The following is a 20,956-nucleotide window of genomic DNA, read 5'->3' as shown; positions in this document are numbered from 1 at the left end:
GCCGCTCCGTGGCATGTGGGATCCTACCGGACCCGGGCACGAACTTGTGTCCCCTGCATCGGCAGGCGGACTCTCAACCACTGCGCCACCAGGGAAGTCCCAAAGTCAGGATATCTTACCTGCTAATGGTTTTCTTATTCATGTTTTTCTCAGTGCAACTGATTAAGCCTTTATAGTGGATCATGTTTACTTCTGGTGAGATTAAAGGAAAACACAGTAAAATAGCCCCAAATGCCTTTATGGAAAAGCTACACTCGACTCCCATTTTGAACAATAGATGATAAGAATCTTACATAGGTTCTTACCAAGTGTGTATGTGCAGATCTCATATTGGAAAAAAACAAAACAACAAGAACAACAACAAAAACCTCAAGTGCAATGCCAACAAAAGTTTATCCAATTTTGCACTCATGACATCTAAGATGAGAAAAATGAAAACAGAAAGCTTTTAAATACAACTTTCTAAAAATATCTAAGAATATGAGATTTATGTCTATATCTAGCCTAAACCATAGGAGAAGATCTTACTCTAAGGCATGAAATACAAATATTGGCACATTCCTAGAATACGTGGCAACACGACATCAACTGGGAATTGATTATGAGGAGGAAAGTGACATAGAGTACGAAACCCCACTCTATCAATATTTCCAGTTTTTTCTACAGATTTTATACACTACCCTGATTCTAGCAATACTTTTTTAGCTTGTCATTCTAATACAGTTGGTGGAATTGAGCAATAAAATTGAATTGGAATGTTGAAAGCAATAATCAATTTGGTAATGGAGGTGAAAAACATAATTTCAAGGGAAGAGATTGTCTTAATCTTACGGCCAATATGCTGTGGCATGAGAAATACTATGGAAATAGAAATGTATGTCACGGGAATTAGCATTAGGTATAAAGAGATGAAAGGCAATGATTTGGCTTTACTATTTATAGTGGCAAGATATTATTGCAATGTTAAAATAACTTATCACTTATTATCTATAATGTAACAATATAGCAAAACCCATCTTGAACTCTCCTCTAAGGAAAGATAACTAGTTATTAAAAGTACCGGAACAATATTGTTATTATAGGTTCCCATCCAAATGTGGTCAATGGTATGGAATAAGGAGAAAAGTAGCTGTTAAAGAGAATAAGAATTGAAATGAAAATACCTGCATTCTAGTCCTTACTGTATCACTGATTAGCCATGTGTCATGCATTGATCTAGAAATTATCAAATGTTCCAAAGGGTGGAATGTGTACAAAAGTCTTTTAGTGAACTATAAAGCAGAACACAAGTGATTTTAATATCATAGGTTTTATGCCAAATAGTTTAGTTAAAACATTACTTTTGTCCTACATATATTCCTGTTTGGTTCATGTGTTTAGGATATAGAATATTTATAACAGTGAGACGTGTTACGGTCTTTTTGCCTTATACAAAAGGAATTTGAGGACTCTTTATCCTTCTAGTTGCCACTGACAATTTTTGGGGAGTAAAGTTGTCAAAGTTATCTAATATTATACCAACTCACAGGTTAAAGATGAAATCATAATTTATAGGAAAAATAAGAACTGAGTGCACAACGACAAAAATCAAACATGTCAAACTTAGAGATTTATCTTAGTGATTTTAGATAAAAAGCTACAGAAAAATAATTATATTTTAAAGATAAGTACAGCATAAAAAAATATAAAAATGGAAGGGAAGACCTAATAAAGGCATGACCAGAAATGAATGCAAGAGAAAACAGGATATAATAGCTGCACCAATAATGTTATAATTTCTTGAGTACAGCAATCAAATTGTTGAATATCTGTAAGATTTAATAGGAAAAAAGAAAGTATGACAACATATTAGGAATATTGAGGATTTCAAATATTGAAGAATAGAAGCTATTGCTAAATAGCTAACAGAAATTAAAAACGTAAGACAACATTACGACCACCTTAAACCAATAAGTTTAGACAAAACTTAGACAAAATGGAAAACTTTCTAGAACAAATAACTTTCCAAGTCAGGCTCAATAAGAAATAGAGAAAATAGTTTTGAATCCATTAAAGGGAATGAATTATTAGATAAAAAAAATTTCCACAAGGGAAACACCAGGCCTAGATAGTTTTGAAAACAATCTCTACCATCCTAGGAATGACCAATTCTAACCACAGCTGAAGCTTCTAGGGAACTGAAGACAAGAAAACATTTTCCTACTCAGTTTTTTTTTTTTTTTCAGGACAGTAGAATTTTGAAAAAAAAACCAAAAAAAACAGATAAAGTCAGTACAAGGACAAAATACTCAAAGTCAGTTTGAAAAAAAAAATCTAAATTATTGAAAAAAATCAAAAGTGAGTAATAGCAAATCAAATCTAGTAATTTATAGAAAGATAATATATGATAAATAAATTTAGTTTATTCCAGGAATGCATGGCTTAGTTCAACACTGGAAAAAACTATTAGTGCAACTTACAATATAAATACCTTTAAGAAAAAAAATAATATAAATATACACAGAAAATTTTCTTAACATTAAAATGGTTAGCAGAATTAGAAGAGTGGGAACTGTCTTAATATTATTAATGGTATTTTAATAAGGGGAAAATACTAAATTTTTCACTCTGAGCTCAGAAAAAGACAAGAATGCTCACTCACACTTCTATTCAACGTCATATTGAATGTCCTGGCCACAGCAATAAGACAAGAAGAAATAGGGACTGAAAAGTCACAATCAAAATTGTTATCATTTGCTGATGATGTGATTTCCTATAAACACACCAAACTGTTTATACATCAATCACTGGCATTACTATCAGAGCTTAGTGATACTGTTGGATTCAAAATCACTATATAAAAGTCAAATGCACTTCCCTACCACAGTAATAAACCATGAGAAAGGGGGAAGGCAAAATATCTAGAACTAAATATAATAATTTTTTTGTAAAATAAATTTCTGAAGTATTGTGGAAGAAAAGTTAAATCGATAAAGAGAAAATTCTCAAGTATAGAAATATTACCTTGTAAGTGTAGTGTTTGTGCAGGAATATGGAAACAGATGAGTAAAACAGAAAACAAAGATCAATGAGCAAAAACATAAATGAACCAGGAAAATCGTGGGCTCCGTTGGGGCTGCCAACACAGTTGGAGGTGGCTGGAGGGGTCCCTATTCTTAGAAGCCTCTACCCCATTGCCCCACTCCAAATGGTGTGTGACTCCAAATGGAAGCCTTTTAAGCTACCCTTACACAGGTGCCTGATTGCACTTCCTAACTCCCAAATATGAAAGCCTTCCTCCTCTGAGGTAATCTTTTCAGTGCCGTTCACAGCCTTCAGAATAAAATTCAGGCCCCTGAACATGGCAAACGAGGTTTGAGATGTGTCTTTCCCACCTGCATGGCTCATCTTTTCCCAACCCACCCAATGTCCTTTATTATCCAGAAAAACAGAGCTACTTGATTTTCCAAGAACGTGCCATTTCTTGCCCATAGGTCCAGCCCATGGTGCTTGCCACCCTGCTTGTGCTGTGCCTCCTGATAGAAGCTCATTTTCCCTTCAAGGCTCAGCCAAGCACTGCCCTGCCCCATGCCCACCCCACCCCAGGGCAACCTTCCCTGGTGCTCTCTATTCCCTAAGCTTCCTTGCTCTCAGTTCCCGTTGTGCCTTAGGCAAACCTCCACCAGCACAGTGCTTGGATGGCACTGTCTCTCTTGCCACTGGGGTAGGGACCTGGTGCATTACAAAGTCTGACAAAGAATCAATGCATACACATTACCGTGCAGTCACCCTGAAATGAGAAATAGTGTTTCTCCCCCTGTCTCTCTCTTATTCCCTAAAGAATCCAGTTCTGGGCAGCAGGGGAGACCACAGGAATTCCTGGTAAAGTTAGAGGGTCAGAAATCATTATCATGACCTGAACCATTTAGAAACCCAGTATAGTTCACTCAGTTCTTAGACTTCCTGGTAACAGGATGGTCAAGGGCAAAGGGTCATATGACTTTGCCCTCAAGCCTCCCCACAAGCCTCCCTTTGAGGCCCTTATGATTTTCAGATTCACCTTTGAGAGTCACTAGCCTATAAGAACTTCTGAACTCTTTGCTATAAACCCAAAAGCTACAATAAGCTACTGCAGGTTTGCTTTATTATGATGGAGTAAGCAGCCCAGCTGATGAATGAACAATACATGTAAGTGAAGCAGAGCAGCCAATTACAGGTGAAGGCAGTGCATGTCTTTTGGGTTCCAAGGAGAAATAGATGAGTATGGTTTCACATAGGTAGGGACTCAAGCTAAAGGAAGGGCATGATTAATGTATTCCACGGCACTCCACATGAGAGGGCCAAGCCCAGAGAGAAGTTAATCAGAGGAAGCTGGAGGAAGTGGAAGGCATAGGACACCAACAGTAGGAAGACAAACACAGAAGGAGGAGACTCTGAAAATCAGAGTGCAAATAGTAAACATGGCAGTGGCAATCACAAAATATTTTGGCAACTTAAGAGTCCTTTCTACTTGAAATAATGCAGGTTACAATGAGATTTTCCACTTGCAGGTAGCTTCTAAGATAAATCTACCATGTTCTCAGTTTTGCAAGAGCACAATTTGATGCTTCATTCATTCGTTCATTCATTAGACATCTTTAGATACCTCTTCTCGTCTGGATGCTACACTGAGGACTAAGTATATGAAGATGAGTAACCCATCATCTCTGCCTTGACAAGTCGACAGCGCACTGCAGAACCCAGAAGTAAGCAGTCAGCATTCACACACTATGACGTGTTATCAGACAGTGTCTATGATGATGTGTTATCAGACAGTGTCCACTAAATGCTGTCATTCTGAACTCATAGCACCAGGGTCCACCAAATGAAGAGAGTTACAAAGGAAGGAGCCTTGGGCAGGAAGCCAGACTGTCTCAGCTCTGTCACTGACCAGCTGATCAGCTCGGGCGAACCATTCCCCTCTCTGAGAAGTCACATGGAGCCTGGAATTGGATGGAATAATTTCAGGTGCATTCTAGCCCTGTGATGCTAGGTCTAGGCCAAAGACGGTCACAATTCTTGGAGCTGGAAAGAACCCCAAAGCCCCCACCGTCTGCCTTCCTGCAGAATCACAGACCTCATGGAGCCAGTCAAGGAAGCTCTGAGACTCCGGGCCCGCAGCACACCCCTCTGCACCAAGGACCGGGAGGTCTCGATCACCCAGTTTTCTTGGCCATTTTCCCTCTGGCAGCAATGTACTTCTTTTCCTGGAAAAGTCCCTTCCCCCCTTTTAAACCTTATATTACCTAGTAAATGGCATTGTAATGATCCGTTTCATGCCATTTTCTATACTAACTTGCGTGATTTTTGAAGGTGGGGGTTCTGTCTTTTACATCTTTGGATCACAATCATATGGCACAGTGCCTGGCACCTAAAGTGTGTGTGTGAGTGTGTGTGTGAGTGTGTGTGTTAATTTTAAGAATATAAGAAATGATCATATTATGCAACCTAGGTAAATACACATTTTCTTTCCTTACAGTCGTAAAGAAGTTGGAAAATGAACAGAGGAATATGGCTTGAGCACCCTGGCCATCTTAGCAGGTAGACATCTGAAGGTGAAGGAGTGATGTGGGGTGGGTGTCTGCAGAGCCCTCAGACCCCCAAGTATCTCACTGGCTCTGCTGGGGTCTGGCCTTCAGTTCTGCAGACTCAGAAGCTCCATCTCCTGAGTACCCCAGGGTTGAGAAAGAATCTGATGAGAGGCTGCCTGTCAATCCAATCCATTCCAATTGCATCGTTTGCCAGGTTTTACTTTGGGCCAAAATGCTGCTAGTCTAGCAAAAGTGAGATCAAAACTGGGATCACCGTGAGAACAGGCAGCACTGGGAAAATCTCTGATACAATGAAGGGTGGATTATGTTTAATCTGGACAAATGTCGAAAACGTTAGAGGCTCAATGCCAATGCCCCAACCTCATGTGAACCTTTAATTAGTTGTGATGCCTGCGAGGCTTTTCTGGGAAGCGGTGCCCTCCCAGTGAACATGTGGTTGGTGTGATCTGGAGTCAAAGCCACTGCACTGGGAGCCAGCAAGACTGGCTGCCCTGCCTTCCAGATGCTGCCTTGCCTTCCGTTCAGCGTAATCCTGGTGCATCCCACCCCTCCAAGGCCTCCGTTTCCTTTGTGAAGACACAGCTTCTAACCTTCATCCATCTATTTGCTGACAGAGAAGCTGATGGGCTGGCCTGGAGAATGCATCCATCGTTTCTGGGGAATTTAACCTGATGGGACTCCAGCTTGTTTGACGTAACTGTGGGAGAGCAGACCTCTGAGCCTACACCCCTGCTGGTCTGTGGGGAAGGCCGAAGGGAGGTCAGTACGGGAGGTCCCGTGATCAACAGGGCTTGGGTTCCAGGGCGTGTGAGAGACAGGACACCAGCACTCAGAGGCCACACTGGAATCGACTCGCCTGCCCATGAACGCTGCTCCATGGCAGGTGCATCCAGGTGGCCTGCGGTAGCGTTTCTCTGTTTTCTCTAAACAACCTGTGTGGAGAGCACGGCTGCTCGTGCTCTGCTCCTAAGACCACTCAACATTCCCAGAGGCCCCCGGAGCCTTGATGTGATAAGAGCCCAAACGATTCGTCACATACAACGCCTTTCTTAAAATCTCATTCCACTTTTTTTTCAGGTGAAAGATAATGAGCCTCACTAAGGTGGTGATCTTGTTTATTCCATCAGGAGGGTCCAATAGCCTGCTGCTTCCAGCCGAAGCCCTGAGGCATCTACCCTAGTCAGTGGAGAAGATTCTGCTGGAAGCTGACGTGCTCCTTTCCCAAAGTACTTTTACTCTTGCAAATCGGTCTCCCTATCGACTAATCAGAAATGATGCCTCTTGAATTTTGTCCTGGGAGACTCTGCCCCTAGGACGTCTTTCCTGATGGACCAGGAGATGTACCCCGGATCACCGACTCTGTCACTGGGGACAGGCATGGCTGCCAGCCACACCCATCCAGGAGGACCCCCTGGCTTCCCTCCTCGCTCCCACTCTCCGCTCAGCCAGTATTTCCCAGGGCCGAGCACTGCACCAGCTACGCCCCGTGGAGACTCAGGAAACTCAGGCCCTGCCTGCCCTCAGGCTGCCGAGCTTACGGGGCACTCTCTGAGACTCCCAGAGGTGGTGTGACCACTCACAGCATCAACTTCACTTCTGAAGTCTTGTCCACTTCACCCCCGGGGACTTCCTTTGGTCTTCTCACATTCGCTGTGACAGTCCAACAAAGAACCACCGACGCGTCCTGTGTACCAGGCCTGTCTGGGTGAGGCAGAGGCAGAGCGAGCTAAGATTGGGCCATATTTTCAAGGCTCTCACGGGTAGTGACACATCTATAGGTGCTGGGGAGAAATAAGAACATTCTTCAGGAACTCATCTAACCCAGGAAATAATTCCCTTAAGGAACTGGAATCTTTGGCCTCTCAAATAAGCACACTCAGTTAAATCAAGGCATAGTTACTCAAGGATAACATCACTTTATACCACAGAAGTCTGTTCTGTGACACAAAGAGGTGCACCCCTGCCGATGGACGTGCGTGCATGTGCCCATGCATGCTTACATCGAAGGTGTACGGAGAGCAGCATTTTAAGCAAGTCAAATCATTTTGTCTCATCAGTGTATCCATTTGGCCTCAAAGCCACTTTTTCCTTGAGGCTTCATGCTCAAGTTGGGGACACAGGGCCACAGAGGTGGCCAGCAAGTGAAGAAAGTCCTATGGTTCCCCCAAAAAGAGACCAAGAATTTATGTCAGTCTTCCTGATGTCCATCCATACCATTGCTACTGGCCCTCACTGCCCTGCAGCTACTGGTCACCTCAGATCCACTGTTATAATTTTTTTCTTTTTTTTTTTTGTATTTAAGGCAAAATGGATTTAGAAAGTTTGTTGTTATATTTACTGGATTGCTTAAACGAATTCTATGAAGTCTTAAAGAAAAAACACGCAAGAAGAAAGTGTGTCTACGATCTCTTTCCCGAGGAGAGCTCGGTGCAGCGCTCAGGTAATGGTGTGGTACACACCTCTCTTCTCAGAGACAGAGCCAATTTTTATCTCATCAGAAGTTGCGCGGGGTGATCACAGTTCCTTGTAAAGCTAACAGGGAGAGAAGGACTCTCTCGTTGGTTTAGAGTGTGTTGGCATCCACCCCTGTGAACATGACTTGTCTTTCTCTCCACTAGGAGAGAAGCCCAGGCCTGTCAGGAGACCCACCACGTGGGTGGTGAGGCATGTGCTCTCAGTATGTGCCTGCAACAGCTGTGTCCTTTGCATGTATATGTGCACCTCAGACCTCCCTCCAGAGAAGGAAGGGACGTGCCGGGTCTAAGAGCAAGCAAGGCTCAGACGGGTCCAGCGCCTTTCCCTGGTCCACGGCAGGGACTGGCCAGGCCATGGCTGGCTTCCCAATCCTGCCCTCCCCGGCCTGCTTCTTTCAAGGCACACTTCCTACATTTCAACACACACGGACTGAACTCCACATGAGGGAGCTGATGTTACCCTGGACGGTTCTGTCTTTGCAGAAGGATATTTTGAAAACATCCTCCATTGCTCTGCCCACACTCCCTCCCAGCAGGCTCAGGCTCTGGCTCTTGGCCAGCACCATGGACCGTCCTGCCAGGCTGTTCCCGCAGCTGCACCCAGGGCGGGGACTGGCCGAGGAACTAGACACTCTCCCAGCACAGCTGTCTCGTCACCAGAGCTCAAAGCACTCATACCTGGAGGGAGAGAAACCCAGGCCACATGCCTGACAGCCTGAGCCCCTTGGAGAACACAGCCAGGACATGCCTCCCGGCCTGGAGCCCAAGTGTCCAGGCCCAGGGTCAGCTGGATGCCAGCTCTCAGCCTCCCTCCTGAGTCCACCCCTCGACTCTGCACAGCTGGAGTCCCAGAAGGGAGTAATCACTCAAGAGAACTTTGAAAATGTTCAAACTGAATAAAAGTGTGGTCGTTCATGGTTCCTTTTCTTCTTTTTCTGCCATCTGGAGCCACAACCTGTCCGGTTTGCAAGCCTGGATCTGTGTCCTGTTGGCTCCTGTCCCTTGTCTGTCGAGCCTTCTCATGGGTGGTTCTCCACAGAGAAGGGATTTGCTGGCTATTTCTGTCCCCTTCCCTGCAAGCCAAAGCCCCAACAAGCTCTCGCTGCATCCCAGCTCCCTGGGCACCTCTGCATCTCCCCGCTCTCCATCTGCCATGAAGATATTCCTGCCTCTCCCGCTCCGATACGAGGCTGGGCGGGCACGCGCGTGTGAGCCCGCCTTCTCTTGGCATTACTGCTGACACCTGCCCATCTGAAGGGCCAAGAGGCCACCTGAACCGGGGGCTACATTTAAACTACATTTACAATACAATACACTACATCTTAAAGGAACGACTTAAAATAGATTAAAATCCAACTTTAAAATACATTTTTAAAGTAACCAAAGAAAAACAAGTAGAGGAAAATAAAACCACAAAACAACATGCTCCCAATCCTTAGGGATTAAAGCTTTGAGTTCCAAAATTGCTACAAGTACATACAAATCACTGTGTTCTTGCACAGGGCGTGAGCATGTTATAGGTCAAATTGTGTCCCCCAGAAATATACACTGAAGTCTTAACCACCACCACCTCAAAATGTGATCTTATTGGAAATAGGGTCATTGATGTAGATTTAATGGATTGAGTTAAAATGAGATCGTACTGGAGTAGGTGGGCCCCTAATCCAATATAATGAGTGTCCGTATAAGAGGAGGGACATTTGGACACAGACATGCACAGAGAGAAGGCCATGTGAAGACACTGGGTGAAGGTGGCCTTGAGCCAATGGAAGATGAGACTTGGATGATGCATCACGAGCTAAGGAAAGCCTGGAGCTGCCAGAAGGTAGAAGAGACAAGGGTGTATCCTTTAGAGGTCTCGGAGAGAGCATGACCCAGCAAACACTTCGATTTCAGACTTCTGGCCTCTAACATTGTGAGAGATGAAATCTCTGTTGTTTGAAGCCACTCAGCCTGTGGTTTTTTGTTAAGGCAACTGTAGGAAACTTGTGTTATGCGAGTACAACCACAATAAAATATCCTCTATATAAATAGCTGTAAAATGTATATTCTTTGATAATATTATATTATTCATGCAACAAGTACTTATTCTACATGTATTCTTCCCAAATTGCTCTTTGAACAAAAGATTGTTTTCTTATCAGGTGCCAGTCATTAAGGGCATACAACAGTAAATCAAGTATCTACATTTATTCTCAAGAATCACAGGCTGGCAGTGGAGTTAAGCCCTCTGTATAAAGGAGTTCACATGGGAAAGAGTATTAAGTAGTCAGGAGAGGCACAGACCAAGTGTGACAGGAGTGCCGGCTGGGAAAACCATGGGGGCTTCAGGGAAGGGGTGACATTGGACATGCCAGAGGTGGCAGTTGACTCCATGGAGGTTGGGGAAAGCAGATTGAGAACATCTATATAGGGACAGGTGCCCAAGACAACCTGGATAAATGAGGGACGGCTTACAAATGAGAGATGCTTGAACCAACACTTAAGAAGACGTGACAGTTGAAGGTAGAAGATGGTGGTGGTAGTGTTGGCTGCCATTTCATTTTAGATAAAATGAAAAAAAAAAGAATAAAAAGAAGCAGAGAGCCAAGAGAAAGCAAGCAGCCCTCAGCAAGAGTGAGCAGAGGCCAGATCATGAAAGTCTTCTGGGGGAACATAAATTGTCTGGATCTTTGTGGAGCTGATGGTGAGCCTTTTCTAATAGAGTGGATGCTTCTGTGACTGTTGTCGTGTTCCCATGTTTCTCTGGTTGCATAAATGTCCTGACTTCCTTTCTAGACTTAAAATATTTTACATCTTTTTTTTTTTTTTTTTTTTACTATATATCTAGAACACTTAGTTAAATAGTTGTATTTTGTGCCTACTTCAAGAGTACTTGACCTCTGGGAAGTAAAGCCTGTTTCTTCATCTAGCCTATTGGATTTACCCTACTACAGGCGTAGATACACCCCTGGCAATGATTATTCTTGACTCGGGGTGGGATGAGCCTTAAAAGGCAATTGAATCACACCTCAAACTCATCAAAATCACCCCCTCAACCTCCCTACCCCACGCCTCTCCCACGTATCCACTCCCCACTCCCTTCAGCATTTTTGGTAGCTGGTCATCCAGATCCTGTGATTCAGTGATAAAACAATCACCACTTGAAGTGATTCATTTCATTGTTGGTTTTCTAAATTGAGAGAACAGGCAGGGAAAACCGGAGCCTTCCAAGTCTTCATCCAAGTGGCCCAGCAACATCACTCAAGGATCATCTCACTAAAAGCAGTAAGCAGGTCATCATTCTGGAAGGGGTGTGGAATGACCCTTGGTGGACACCATGGGAGGACAGCGGACAAGAAGGCAGTCTCCCTTGTTCCCTTCCTTTCTCCTCTGTAACCATGGCAGTTGCCATGGAAATCACACCCTGTGATAGTTTCTTTTGACTCACAGCTGTTGAAATCACTAACATAGCCTGGGAGAGTGGATTCTTTTTTAAAGTGTGTGTTTTTAAAAAAATGATCTCTCCTGTTAGAACCATCCTGCTGGAGACAGGAGCAGCTGCTCGATCAAGGAGAGGGGCCTCAGCAGCCACTTCTTCTCAGTGAAGAGTAAGGTGCAGAGACAGAAAGAAGCGGGAGGAAATTGTCATTTATTAGCCACCTGCTTGGTGCTGGGGAGAATGATAGATGCTTCAAAATCAGTTTCTAAGCTAATCCCCAACTTTGACATACAACAATTTTCTCCACTTTGTAGGTGAGGAAACTGAGGTTCAGAGAAAGGAAGGGGCCAGTCTAGAATTTTGCAGTTACTGACTGGCTGACCTGCATCTCAAATCTCGGTCTGTCTGGCACTGAATGCAATATTACTTCCACCACTTTATATTCTCCAGGTTGTGTCAAATCTTCCTTGAGCCCCGTAGCTGCTGGCTGCTGCGGTGTTCTCTGTGAAGTGAAGAATTTGGTCTTGCCCAAAGATAGGTCTGGTCTTTGCCCTTGGCTTTTGGGAGGTAACCTGTGTTATATTTGATAGGATCATTATTGATTAGGGCACAGTCTGGCCTGAGGGTGGGACAGCTACACCTGATAGTCTTAGGATGGGAACTAGCCACACAAGAAGATGACCATGCAAGGTAGGGTGGAGCTTTGGACCACCGAGTAGCACTAGACCTGGAAGCTGAGATCAAACATGTGGGTGATTAATCAATCATGGTTACTAAATGAAGCATCAATGACAGCTCTGAAATGTGGGTCTCGGGGAGCTTACCTGATTGACAATACTTGTGTATCAACACATATCCATGTCAGGGGGTAACACGTCCTGAGTCCATGGGGAGAGGAGAATGGAAGCTTTGCCTTGAAACCCTCTCAGATTCTGCCCTGTGCATCTCTTTCTTGGCTGATTTTAATCTGTATCCTTTCCTTCAATAAACTATAACTGTGAGTATAGCAGCTATCAGTGAGCTCTGAGTCCTTCTAGGGAATTATTGAAGCTGAGGGTAACTTTGGGAACCTCCAACCTTGCAGTTGGTGTCAGAAGTGAGGGAGACTTTGGGGACTGTGCCCTCGACTTTCTGTCAGCTGACACTCTCATGTATCCCTAAATCATTTTTTAAAAAGACTGGTATTCTAGCTTATTTCTCAATCAATAAAGCAAACTTAATAAGGAGCTTCTGTGGCTCAGTCTCTTCCCAGAACACATAGTGGAGGATACGTGGCATTCAATAGATCATTTTCTAGTTCTTAGTATGAGGCAGGGACTCTCGTTGGTGGGTTCATCTCATTATCCTCGGTGCCTAACCCAGTGGCCAGCAGAAAGCAGGTACTCAGAAGTTTCTGTGAACATAAGCACCCATAAAACTTCTGTTCTGTTCAAAACACATACTACAGGGGCTTTCACAGAGCAATGTGTAGACATATACATCAGTGACATCTGGTTTCAAGAGAATGATGACTGTCTTACTTAGCTCCAGCTGGCATAACAAAATGCCATATACTGGGTGGCTTAAACAACAGAAATTTATTTCTTGCAGCTCTGGAGGCTGGAAGCCCAAGCTCAGGGTGCCAGCCTGGTTTGGGTTCTGGTGAGAGGATCTCTTCTGAGTAAATGGATGCTGCCATTTCACCATGTGCTCCCGTGGCCTTCCTTTGGTGTGTTTTCAGCGTCCGTCAGAGAGCAGGCTGTCTGGTGTTTCTTCTTATCAGGACACTAATCCCATCAAGGGGCTCCCACCCTCATCACCTCGTTTAACTCTAGTCACCTCCCAAAGGCCCCACCTCTACATACCATCACAATGGGGGTTTGGGCTTCAACATATGAACTTGGGGCCAGGGGCAGGTACCATTCCATCCATAGCAACGACTTAAACTACGGTGACCTGGAAAGCTTTACACAGAAGTAGGAGTGATGAGAGTGGAAGGGGTGGAGAGCAGGGGGCTGAGGGCATCACCTGCAGGGTGACTCCCAGGAGAAGGGACTCACATTTTCTTCAGTCTTTAATCTTTAATCTAAGTGTACTTGTGAGTGCATAAGGGGACATGGGAGAACAGGAAAGCACAGATCTCCATCAGCAGAGGAAAGCTCTCAGTAAATTCCCCACATGTTCTTTGGTTTCCCTCTGTATTAGGACAAGTCATTAGGAAAATGGGAGAGAAAAATCCACTATTCTGCTGGGTGTCCACAGCCTTGTTCTTATCACTCCCACCTGAGGAGATGGCAGTCCTGGACACTGCCAGCAGTCCACAGCCTTCCATCAAGGAAACCCCTACACTTGGAGTTCTCCTTGAAATTCACAAAACACTTAGTATAGCCTGCAGTGAGGCATTTAGGAGAGTTAGTGCCAACATGTCACAGAAAAGGGAACTGAAGTTCAGAGAGACCGATGGCCAGCTGGACTTCCCCCTGCTAGTCACAGCAGCAGGGTGGGGTTTGGAATCCAGCTCTCTGGGTCACAGGGGAGAGCTCTCTCCATGCCACAGTACTGCCTTCAAGTAGAGGGACGTGGTTCCCAGCCAGGGAAGTAACGGTCCACCTTTGGAGCACACCTGGAAGGTCACACATCTTTAATAAACATCTCCTTTTGTGTGTTCTCCCAGGATAACAATCTGAGAACTGAATTAATGCTTCTGCCTCTGGAAGAGCATGGAGAGAAAATAACAACCCGTGACGTTTTGAACAAATTACTAAATTTCAATCTTCTCTAAAACAAAGAAAGAAAAAGAAAGTGAAACTAGAGTGGGAAGGTAAAAATTATGTTTGCAAGCTTGAAAATCATTAGCCTCCATCTTTTTCCTTTAATATTTATCTTATTTATTTATTTTCCTTTCTTCTTTTGGCTGCGTCGGGTCACAGTTGCAGCATATGGGATCTTTGTTGAGGCATGTGGGATCCTTCCATTATGGCACACAGTCTGCTCGGGTTTCTCTCTAGTTGTGGCGCTTGGGCTTCTCTCTCACTGAGGTGCACGGGCTCCGTAGTTGTGGCGTGCGGGCTTAGTTGCCCTGCAGCCTGTGTGAGCCTAGTTCCACAACCAGGCATAGAACCCTCATCCCCTGCTTTGGAAGGTGGATTCTTTACCACTGGACCACCAGGGAAGTCTCCTAGCCTCAGTCTTGACATAATTAGAAGTGGATGAAGATCATGTTCTCCGGTGCCTGGCCCAGGTACCTGGTGGACAAGGGCACCATCCTTAGAGATAGGGGTGGATAAACAGCAGTAGGCTTGGGGGGAAATGGCACTCTCAATTTCTCTCATGTCGAGTGTGCCTTAACTGTCACAAATGAAGATGGTGATACCCAATGACCTGGTGGGTGTTGCCCACAGGATTGGGCATTATGGAGCCCCAAAGCAAGAGGAGCTGAAATTGCCTACATTGGGGTTGATTACAGAATAATCAGATGTGAGAAATGGGAGAAGTAATAAAAACCATTTTTTCAAGAATTTTGGTAAAGAATAGAAGAATCTAGATGAAACAGAGTCAGAGAATTTTATAAGAAGAGTGTAGTGATTATGAGCTCTCAAGTTGAGCTGCCTATGTGTAATCTTGGCTCTGTCAATTTTTAGTTCTGTAACCTTTAGCAAATTACTTAACCTCTCTGTGACCCAGTGTCCTCATCTGTAAAGTGACAAAAACCATGATGATAATTATGATAATGATCATTTATTTCCTAGGTTTTTGCAAACAGTAAATAAGTAAATATATGCAAAGTGCTTGAGACATTGTCTCCCCAATGGTAAACTCAACTCGTGGTAGCTACTATTAATCCTACCAAAAGCCAAAAATGAGAAAGGAGAGAGGTTGAGTGGTATTTTTGGGAAAGGGGTAACACTGAGAGAAGATATTTTTAGGGTAAAGGGGGTGGGGCATGATTTCCAATTGCCCTGCTGTGATTCTAACTCCTTCACTGCTGGAGTATCCAGGTCTTCTTCCCCAGTGTGCAGGGAATTTCACACCAAGCACTGAGGATCTAATGATGAAAAGATAGGTGAGAGGAGAGATGTGCAGAACATTGAATGAGACAGCTAAGGAATCCTTCAAATCATGTCTTGCCTTCCTGTTCCCGTACGTGGAAGGTTAGCTTCCTATATTACCTACGTTTCCGTAGAATCTGTGACCAGATGGATCACTCAGATGGAAGGACCAAGACTGAAAACCACTTAGGAATGACAAATAACGCTCTTTGATGAAACATTTGGGTCTTCTTGACCTGTGCTGAAAATGGCCATTTGAATATCACCAGCTATGAGTTTAAACTCCCTTTTATTTGTTCATCATTCATTAAGAATTTACCAGGGATAAGATGACAAGAGAATTCTACTCTCTGCCTTCATGAGGTTCATAGTCTAGTTGGATAGACATAAATGCAAATGGTGACATGATACAGTGTGACAATCGCTATGAAAGACAACGGAGAGCCTGAGGAGAAGGTGCCTTGAGTCTGGCTGGTGTGGGAGGGTGGGTGCTGGATCTTCCTGAAATGGAGGACTTCCACACAGTATCTTATGGACCAAGAAAGAGCTCATCAAATTAATACAAACAAAAAAGTTGTAGGATGTCGAAACCGAATGTGCAAATTCTTGGTAGCCACTTGGAAACTGCACTTCTGCTGGTCTGGCACATGGGTTGGGGCATTGAAGGATATATTGATTAAACATGAGGTCCATCTTGCATTATCCAGCATTTGCTGTGCTCAACCTCAGGAGAAAAATATTGTGGACATAAGGTGACCATGTACAGCAGACAAAGCAGAAACGTGACTGCACCCCAAAGTTCCCGCTGGGAGAAATTCTCTAACCAGGAATGGGGTCTCTGAAGGTACATGAATGTACTGCTTCAATCTGCGAAGTGTTCACATTTATGAGTTTGAAGCAATAAAACCTTATGCTCTCCCAAATGATCTGTTATTACCTATCTTCCATATCCTGGTCCAATGAACCCTGATCAGTGTGACCAAGTAGTATGACAACTTCATGCCAGAACTTCCATGAGCACAGGGGCAGCGGGCTGCGGTATAGAGCTGCAGCCATTCAGGGTGTCCTTAAAACTGCTCCAACTTTAAGATTTGATGTTCTAATAAACTTTGCAACTTCTGGATCCTTCTCTGCATTTACTTTAAGTATTTTTAAAGGAAAATGTAGCACTTCAAACTTAACATAAAGCTAAAACTAACCAACAAGTGGAGGTTTTGTGATGGGTTACAGGCAACAGTTGCAAGCAAGGCTTAGAAAAGGACAAACACCAGCCTGAGGTAGTGAACAACTTCATACTTGTATCTTTTCAACCAGATTGTTGAATTTTTCAGGGCAGCAGGTGAACCCCATTTCTTGGTTTTGTAATCCACATTGTAATGAAAAAAAAAACTGACGGCCTCCTAAATGCAGAGCATTCTATTAGATGTTGTGTGTAGCGGGGAGAGGGAGAGAGAGAGAAAGAGAGAGAGAGAGAGGGGGTTTATTGGTTTCTAGTAGGGGAGAGAGATGTGCACAGATAAATGTATTAAAACATATACACAGGTAAATGTCTTAAAAATTTAATTATAATATATTATATTTTCATTAGAGACCGCTGAGTACAAAAAATTCTGTCTATATATAAATTCTGTCTGGGGACTCATGAGATGGCGAATGGGAGATAAACCCTAAGGGGAAAGGGAAAATCTGAAAGGCAGGGTGACAGATGTGGGAGAGGAGAGCTTTCACCTGTGTCCCTCTCCTGAGGCCCCTCAGACACACAGTACATGCTGCGTCCGCCCTTTAGAGACAGGTGGAAGGATGGGTGGATTGGTGGATGATGAACGGGTAGGTGAAGGAACAGATGATTCACTGATTTGGTTAGAATCCGCTGCTTGCAACGTGAGAGAAAATATTTGGAAGTGATTTGACCAACTCCTACCTCGTTTGTATAGTGGTCAGGTAACTTTTGAAAGAGAGGGAAGGTGACATTTATGTGCTCCTACTGCAATGGCAGAGTTGTTCCCAGGCCCTGTCAATCATGTCACACTCACCCTCCGAGCTGTATATTGTCTCCATTTCACAGATGAGAAAACTGAGACTCAAGGAGGCCAGCAAACTGCCTGATTTCACACGGCTCTTAAAGGGAGAGACTGTGAAATCCAGACCTGCCTAATGTGCCCAGGTCCAGCTGTCTTTGGGCTGAAGTTCCCAGGAAGCAGGGAGTTTAGAGGTGGCAATGGGTCCGCATTCTAGTTAAGTTGATTGCTTTCCTTTCAAAGTTTAGAGGCCCCATGACCCTGGTGCTGGGGGAAACGTGCTTCTTCCTGCCTCCCCGCCACCATGTCAGCCCTTCCCCGAGGCCAAGACTACAGTTTAGAAGGTGTCAGCCTGGTGCGAGTGGGGGTGGGAGAAAGGTCAGGGCTCTGACAGCAAGGGGACTTCACCTTAACTTTTTTTTTTTTTTGCTGCACTGCGAGGCACGTGGGATGTTATTTCCCCAACCAGGGATAAAACCTATGTCCCCTGCAGTGGAAGCACGGAGTCTTAACCACTGTACCACCAGGAAAGTTCCCACCTTAACTTTTTTAATTGAAGTAGTTGATTTACGATGTTGTGTTAGTTTCAGGTGTACAGCAAAGTGATTCAGTAATTTATATATATGTAACACTTTTTCAGATTCTTTTCCCTTATAGATTATTACAAAATATTGAGTATAGTTCCCTGTGCTATACAGTAGGTCCTTGTTGGTTATCTATCAATATTTTATATATAGTAGTGTGTATATGTCAGTTCCAACTCCTAATTTATCCCTCCCCCCTTCCCCTTTGGTAACCATAAGTTTGTTTTCTATGTCTGTGGGTCTATTTATGTTTTGCATATAAGTTTATTTATATCATTTTTTTTTTTTTTAGATTCCACATACAAGCGATATCATATGGTATTTGTCTTTCTCTGTCTGGCTTACTTCGCTTAGTATGATAATCTCTAGGTCCATCCCTGTTGCTGCAAATGGCATTATTTCATTCTTTCTATGGCTAATATTCCATTGTATACATGTACCACATCTTTATCCATTCATCTGTCGTTGGACATTTAGATTGCTTCCATGTCTTAGCTATTGTAAAGAGTTCTGCAATGAACATTGTGGTACATGTATCTTTTCAAATTATGGTTTTCTCCAGATATATGCCCAGTAGTGGGATTGCAGGATTGTACGGCAGCTCTATTTTTAGCTTTTTAAGGAATCTCCATACTGTTCTGCATAGTGGCTACACCAACTTACATTCCCACCAACAGTGTAGGAGGGTCCCTTTTTCTCCATGTCCTCCCCAGCATTTATCATTTGTAGACTTTTTGATGATAGTCATTCTTTTTATTTTATTTCATTTTTGGCGATGTTGCGTGGATTGCGGGATCTCAGTTCCCCAACCAGGGCCTGAACCCGGGCCACAGCAGTGAAAGCCTGGAATCCTAACCACTAGGCCACCAGGGAACTCCTAATGACGGCCATTCTGACCCGTGTGAGGTGATACCTCACTGTAGTTTTGATTTGCATTTCTCTAATAATTAATGAGGTTAAGCATCTTTTCACGTGCCTTTTGGCCATTTGTCTGTCTCTTGTATAAACCAGTCAGGAGAGCCGACGGGGCATAAAAGAAGGAGTGAGAACTGTTCTACCCACAGTGTGGTGAGGAATAAATGAGGGCCTGGGCGTGTGAGTACAGAGGGCTGTGTCCTCTCTAGATGGCTGCACAGTGAGCTCTGATTCCCTTTCTAAGTAGCTCTCCCATGGATGAGTAAATGTTCATCCACTGATTCAGACAACTGGGTGCCACCCCCGACATAGAGTCACCGAGGGTCCCGAGGAGGCCACACGCAGATGTGGACTGGGTCCCCTGCCCATCCTAGTGGTCCACACACCTGCTCTGTGCAGGGGTGGTGACCGTGAGATCAGGACCAAATCTGCTGAGGGTCGTGCTGACGTCAGTTTATCTCTCTCACCCTGGCATAGCTAATTAGCTAGATGGTGTGCATGCAGCTTCTGCTCTGCAATCATAGACAAGACCAGTGGGACACTCTCCAGGACCAAACACTGCTGGGACAGGCACTTTTACACCTGAGTCTGCATCAGCATCAGCATCGCCTGGAGATGCCACCCTTCAAGGCTGGTCCCAGCCCCACAGGGTCTGATTCGTCAGGTCTGGAGAGGGGTCCAGAGCCTGCACTTCTTATTTTTTTTAATAATTGAAATATAGTTGATTTACAATGTTTCATGTGTACAGCAAAGTGATTCAGTTATACATATACATATATATGTCTATTCGTTTTCAGATTCTTTTCCATTATAGTTATTACAAGATATTGAATCTAGTTCCCTGTACTCTCTCCGAGCCTGCACTTCTGACAGTTTTGGGTGATGCTGGTGTGGCTCATCTAGGGCCACACCGAGAGAACGGCCATGCTGAGCGTGTACCAACCCCAAGCCTCTGGCAGCTCTGCACAGGTTGGTATTTCCCCGGGAAGCGCCAAAGCCTGACTGTCCTAAGCATATAGTATCAGCACTGATGTGCAGTCTTGCGGTTCCACGTCACATCTGATTTCTCAAGCCCTGGGCATTTTGAAGTTAGTGATAGTCAAACGATGCAAATGCCTTTTGCTCATTGCTAATATGTGACAGGCATCTCCCAACACACAGAAGTGAACTGGGAAGTCCTGGCTTTTCTACCACTGAGAGAAAAAATGGAAACATGGACATGGACATTTTTTACTGATACAGAGAAGCAGATAGATAGATGGATAGATGATAGATAATAATATATATTGATAGATAAGATACATCAATATATAGTGATATATATATTGATATTGTTATGTATCTGTATTAATATGAGAGAGAATTTGAGAATGTTCCATGGCAGCCAAGGATAAAACAGAAAGGTCCAAATCAAGGCAGCCTCAGGCTTTAGGACCTTAGAAACAGTAAACCCACAGTGGGGGCAGGTGGCAGAACAGGTGCGATGATCCCAGAGTTAAAGCCGGAGCTCGGCAAGACACCTCGGGTGGCAGGGAGATGGAGACAAGGTGGCAGGGACATAGAGACAAGGATAAAACACAGGGCACTGTGATTAAATTATGACAAGACAGCTTGGCTGGCTGAAGCAGTATGTAAAGACCAAGGCTCTCCCCTTCACATGTTTTATTGGTGAAAAACTCCCTGAGGAAAGTGACTTAAGATGCAGCCTTCTTCATTCCAGGTACTCAGAAATGTTCATTTGTAAAGACTTAGGAGGTATTTTGTTACCGGCCTTTGGTTTCTGTTTGTAGGATTGTTTTAAAAGCTTGGAAATTGTTTTCAAGGACTTCTCATGCATTCATTCAAGAAGTATTTACTGAGTGATTCTATGTTGTAGTCACTACTTATGCCGTGGATAAAAAAAAAAAAAAAATGCCATGGTGTTTCCATCACGGGGCCTTTTGTCA

The sequence above is a fragment of the Monodon monoceros genome, unplaced genomic scaffold (assembly GCF_005190385.1).
Source record: "Monodon monoceros isolate NGI ecotype Baffin Bay Population unplaced genomic scaffold, NGI_Narwhal_1 Super_Scaffold_19, whole genome shotgun sequence".
Classification (NCBI taxonomy): Eukaryota; Metazoa; Chordata; class Mammalia; order Artiodactyla; family Monodontidae; genus Monodon; species Monodon monoceros.
The sequence above is the reverse complement of the archived record's forward strand: the minus strand, read 5'-3'. Positions refer to the sequence as shown.